Below are 6,655 nucleotides of genomic sequence, written 5' to 3' on the forward strand. Positions count from 1 at the left end.
TTTCTTATTAAAGGGCGAAAGGCCACGTTCTACCAGGACGGTCTCCCGGATAAGGTCCCAAGAATGGGAAGTACCCTTGTCTTGCGTAAGGAGGTTGAAACCTCTAGCCTCCTCCTCAGACAAAGTTATGTCATTTGGGCTCCCGTCCACGGCCAGCCCAAAGGATGATCGAAACAGGGAGCCCCAATCTCCACCTTCCCAAATAACAAACAAAAAATCTTTTTTTCCACCCCAAGTTGTTGTCAGGGATGGACTTCCCATTCACGATATGGGGGATAGTGGAGCGCTGGTTGATAGAAACCCAACCCGGACTTTTATCAGGGCTGTTTTTGAACTGAAAAATCTTCCTAAAGATAGCAACAGATGTGGGGACGTTGTGCTTGGCGCATTGCGACAGATAGCACAGAATTAACCTCCAGGAATTAGGGGGAAGTTGGCAAGGGCTGATGCCCACATCAGCCAGTAGCAAAGGAATGAATGGATGAAAAGGGAGTCTAATACCTGCCCTTAGAGTATCCCTATAGACGCATAGCGCGTCCTTCTTCCACTGACAGGCCCTGTCGGCCGGACCCGCAAGAACCAGCTTAAAAGGTTCCTTGATTTTGAAGCAGCTGCTCAACTTTTCCAGCTCCTTGGGATCCCGTAAAGCACTAATATGATCGTGCGCGTCCAGATGCGCATCAGACGGATACTCGTCCCCTTGAGTGTTGATCATGTCGATTAAGGAAGTATACCTCGATCGAATAGGAAAATCGTTGGACTTTCTAGCCACGTTCATCTTGGCTAAGCGAGTCATTCTTTTGTCAGCCATCTAAAAAAAGTAAGGGGCACGTAAATAGGCTATCTTAAAATGGCACACAATGGAAAAATAGACACGAAAAGCAAAGAGAGGAATCTTACCTGAAGAAGCGCTCCTAAAAAAGGCTTTGAGCTCCGACTTGCTGTTATTCCTCTGAGAATCTTAGCAGGAAGATAAAGAAGAAAACTAAGAAATGAGAAAGTGAGGAGTAATAGCCTTTCCTCATTCCTTTATATAAGAGGAAAAGGAAGTTGAAGGGATGAAAAGCCCATTGAGAACAAAAGCCCATAGGAAAAAGCCCAGAAAAAAGAATATTCCAGAATATTCCTTGGAATTCTAAAGCATTCTAAATAGGGCGTATTAAGCCCAGATCAATAAAAAAGGCCCAATAAGATTTGAAAAGGCCCAATAAAAGAGGCCCAATAAGATTTGAAAAGCCCAATAATAGAGGCTCAGTAAAATTTAATAAGGCCCAATAAAAAGGCCAGGCCCAAATCCAATTAGGATTCGGAAAATACAATACCCTAAATTAAAGCTAAATAAAGAAGGCTAGTGGAAGACCAGGAACCAGGTCAAAATCCAGGTCGTGAATCCTGCCCGAAATCTTTCGAGTAGACGCCCGAAAATAACGGGTAAAAAAGACCAGAATCCAGGTCGAATTCCAGGTCGTGAATCCTACCCGAAATCTTTCGAGCAGACACCCGAAAATAGCTGGAATAACGGGACTGAATTGAGGTCGAAGCTTCGACCAGGAATGAGGTCGAATAAACCAAGCATCTTTCAAAAAATGGGGATTAAAAACCCAGGTCGAAGTTTGACTAGGATCCTGGTCGAATTCCAGGTCGTGGATCCTAGTCGAAATCCTTCGACCAGGAAGCAAGAAAATCAAAGAATTTTCGAACAGGATTCAGGTCGAAATATCGACTAGAATCCTAGTCGATATCCTAGTCGATATCCTAGTCGATAGGCTCATGACAAGAAGCTAAAAAAAAGGGGGTGGAATTTTCGACCTAGATCCAGGTCGAATTTTCGACTAGGATCCTGGTCGAATTCCAGGTCCTAGATCTAGGTCGAAATTTCGACTAGGATCATGGTCTAATTCTAGGTCGTGGATCCTAGTCGAATTCCTTCGACCAGGATGGCAGGCTGGCCCCTATTTTCGACTAGGATCCAGGTCGAAATTACGACTAGGATCCTGGTCGAAAAAGGGCTGGAAATCTGAAAAATCCCAGAAAATTAAGGGAAAAATCCCAGAAAATTAGGGAAAATCCCAGAAAATTAGGGAAAAATCCAGAAAATTAGGGAAAATCCCAGGAAATTAGGGAAAAATCCCAGAAAATTAGGGAAAATCCCAGAAAATTAGGGAAAAATCCAGAAAATTAGGGAAAAATCCCGGAAATAAGGGAAAAATTCCTGGAAATTAAGATAATTCCTGAATAAAAGGAAAAATTCATTGTAAATGTGTAGGTCGCTCCACACTTTAAGGAAAAACGAAACCCTGTAAGGGAACGAATAGACTTAACTTCTGCGAAACCTAATCAATGTTTCCCAAAAGTTGGGGGGCAAATGATAGAGATAAATAAATTATGATTGTATAATTAAATACTGCATTAATTGTATAAGCTGTGGGCTGCTAGGCCCAATAAAAAGATATATGATACTCAGACCAGAAAGGTTAAGCCTGATGGACCAGATCAGGCCTGATGGAATAAAAAAGGCCCAAAAGCCCTGATTATTAATTAATTTCATAATTAATTAATAAGGGAAAAATCAGATTTTGAGAAGAGTCCCGATAAGGATATAAGTCCTTAGAGATTAGCCTCAAGGGGACCTAAAAGGATAAGGAATCAGTTTCCTACTATCTAGGACTCCAAAGTCCATTCTAATTATGAGACTTGCCCACCAAGTCCCCTATACCAAGTCCAATTCAAGGACTCCCAACATCTATATAAGGGGTCTCACCCCACAAATCAGAACTACATTTTTTGGCTTAATTCTCTAATTCACAAAGATACGTAGGCATCTCGTAAAGGCAGATCGAGCCACGAAACACGAGAGCAGCCATTAAAGGCCTTGAGCTCCCGAATCTTAGTAATAAATACAGCAAATAATAACCTTAGTTTTTTATCCATAACAGGTACGGATAATACATTTAACTTTTCCTTCCGACTTAACGCATCTGCTACAAAGTTCGCCTTACCGGGATGATAATTAATCGAGCAATCATAATCTTTGATCAATTCTAACCATCTCTTTTGCCTCATATTAAGTTCCTTCTGGGTAAATATATATTTCAAACTTTTGTGATCCGTGAAAATCTCACACTTTTCTCCATACAAATAATATCTCCAAATCTTCAAAGCGAAAACTATAGCTGCTAACTCCAAATCATGAGTAGGGTACTTCTGTTCGTGTGGTTTCAATTGCCTTGACGCATACGCAATCACCTTGTCATGCTGCATAAGAACACATCCTAATCCTTTGTAGGAAGCATCGCTATAAATTACGAAATTCCCTTGATCGTCTGGAAGTGACAAAACAGGTGTTGTGATTAATCTCCGCTTCAATTCCTGAAAACTTTCTTCGCACTTGTCATTCCATATAAACTTTTCATTCTTTGTATAAGCTTTGTCAATGGTGTTGCAATTCTTGAGAAATTCTGAATGAATCGTCGATAATATCCTTCCAATCCCAAGAAACTTCTTACTTCAGTGGGTGTTCTCGGTCTTTCCCAATTCGTAATTGCCTCAATCTTTGCCGGGTTCACTTTGATCCCTTCGTTACTGACTATGTGTCCTAAGAACTGAACTTCCTGTAGCCAAAACTCACACTTCGACAATTTAGCATATAACTTCTTTTTCCTTAAAATCTCCAAAGCTGTCCTTAAATGTTCCGCATGATCCTCCTCCGTCTTCGAATAGATCAAAATATCGTCTATAATTACTATAACGAACTTGTCCAAATATTCCTTGAAAATTCTGTTCATCAGGTCCATAAATGCTGTTGGGGCATTGGTCAATCCAAAAGACATCACTAAAAACTCGTAATGCCCATACCTTGTTCTGAAAGCTGTCTTTGGTATATCTTCTGGTTTGATCTTCAGTTGATGCTATCCCGATCTTAAATCGATTTTGGAGAAATACTTGTCTCCCTTCAATTGGTCAAACAAATCATCAATTCTGGGTAACGGATACTTATTCTTGATCATCAACTTGTTGAGCTCCCTATAGTCGATGCACAGTCTCATGCTTCCATCCTTCTTCTTGACAAATAATACCGGTGCACCCCACGGGGATACGCTGGGTCTAATTACTCCTTTCTCTAACAGCTCTTGCAATTGCTTTGCTAATTCTTTCATCTCAACGGGCGCCATTCTATACGGGGCCTTGGATAGTGGTTCGGTTCCAGGTGCTAAATCGATTGCAAATTCAATTTCTCTATCTGGAGGAAGTCCTGGTAACTCGTCGGGAAATACGTCTGGAAATTCATTTACAACTGGAATATCTTCAAGTTTTGCTGGCTCCTGACTTCTGTCGATCACATATGCTACGAAATGCTCACATCCTTGTCGTAGTAACTTCTTGGCTTGAATCATCGTTAAGAACTTCTTTACCTGCTTCTGTCCCTTGAACGTTACTATTCTTTCGTCTGGCGTTTTCACCATTACTTTCTTATTTCGAGAATCTATCTGAGCATCATGCTTAGATAACCAATCCATTCCTAATATAACGTCAAATTCTCCTAACTTAAACGGTATCAAATCTACACAAAACTTACTACCGGAAATCTCAATCTCACAATTCCCACAAACTTGGTTAACAGTTACACGTTCTTGATTTGCTAATTCCACAGTCATTATTTCATTTAAATACCCAACTGGACAATTTAACTTACTAACAAAATCTTGTGAAACAAACGATCGAGTTGCTCCCGAATCTATTAACATTTTGGCACATAAAGAATTCACATTAAGCGTACCTGCCACGACATCCGTATCCTGGATCGCATCCTTCACCGATATGTCAAAAACTCTAGCCCTCGGAGTCTCATTCACTGTTGGGGTAGATTCCATAATCCTTAATGCATTACTGACTGGGGCTGGTGTCTTGCAATCCCTGGCCATATGTCCTGGCTTCCCACATTTAAAGCATGTAAATCCAATGACTGGAACTTTCACTGCTGGATTCCGGATAGGCTGATCCTTATTTGCTGGCTCTCTTGCTGGCTGATTTCGGCACTCCCTCGAGTAGTGACCCTTTCTGGTTGCATTTAAAATATACTACATTCAACTTGTTACAAACTCCTCCATGCTTCTTTCCACATACTTGACAATCTGGAAAAGTTAATCTCAACTGATTCGGCTGATTCACATTAGCTGAACGATTGCCCTGGCCTCCGTCTCCTGCATTTTGTCTTCTGAAATTAAAATTTCTCCCTGGCTGAAACTTGCCCTTCTTAAAATTTGGAAACTTCCCTGTTTGTGACTGACCCTCACTTCCCTCAACTTTCCTTTTCTTGCTTTCCTTTTCTTTCTGGAACATCTCACTCTCTGTCTCTGCGATCATAGCTTTCTGTACAACCCCGGCATAGGTATCCAATTCAAAAATAGCTACCTTCCCTCTGATCCATGGCTTCAAGCCTTGCTGGAATCTCTTAGCTTTCTTTCTATCAGTATCAACATACGACGGCACATACCTTGACAATTCCTCAAACTTCCCCTCATAATCTGTTACCGACATGTTTCCTTGCTTTAATTCTAAAAACTTCAGCTCCATTTGATCCTGAACAAACTGAGGAAAATACTTTTCTAAAAATAATTCCTTAAACCTTTCCCAAGTAATAACATCTGTGCTTTCCAATGTTTTCACCATTTCCCACCAATAGGTGGCCTCATTCTTCAGATAGTAACTTGCAAATTCAACCTTCTGCTCCTCTTTCACTTTTACCAAGGCAAAAGCCTCCTCTATTTCCTTTAACCATACATTTGCTTCAATTGGTTCTAAGGAACCCTTGAATTCTGGTGGGTTTACTGCCTGAAAAGTTTTGAAAGTTACCTGGGGATTGGTCTGTCTCTGCTGTTGTTGTGCCAGGTGAACTATTTGTTGGGCCAAGATTTGAAGAATCTGGGCTATTGCTGGGTCCATGGGTCCTGGGTTCACATTCTGGTTTATATCATTTTGGTTGTTATTGTTGTTGTTGTTGTTGGTTTCTTCATTCTGGGTGTTGGTGCGGGTATTTCTTCTGGGAGGCATTTTCTGTAAAGAATCAATCAATTTATTTAGCTTTTGAATCAAATCTTTGTATAAAAGAAAAGTTTTGTGAAATAGAAATATCTCTTTTTGAAAACAGTTGTAACTAAGTAAATTGCATGCTTCTTTACAGAATATAAACAGTTATAGAAAACAGGGTACATGGTATCACAGGTTATACTGGTGCAATAAATAAGGTAAAGTAAAACAGGTGTAATAAAATAAATGACAGTGTTGGAAAGGAAAAGGTACTGATATATAGATCAAAAGTTTTAGGTAGTACAAGCGTAAAGACGCTTCGAAAGTAAAAGCAAAAAGGGTACAATAACCTACTCATTAGTCAGCATCGCTAGTCTATAAATACAACTCAAAAGTCTTCTGATACACACTACACACTACTGTCCATACTACATAACCATAACAACATTGCTCAGCATTTCCATCTCAAAATCTCTAACTCATGGCAAATCTGGACCTCCTATCTCCTCAAGCTCTTCTAGGATCCACTTAGCCCACTCCACTAGGAAATCAGGGGTGATATCCTCATGTGTAGCCTCAGCAATCCTTACAGCAGCTATTCTGCGAAACTCCTGAAGCCTCTCCCTGA

This window comes from Apium graveolens, chromosome 9 (assembly GCF_009905375.1).
Source record: "Apium graveolens cultivar Ventura chromosome 9, ASM990537v1, whole genome shotgun sequence".
Taxonomy (NCBI): Eukaryota; Viridiplantae; Streptophyta; class Magnoliopsida; order Apiales; family Apiaceae; genus Apium; species Apium graveolens.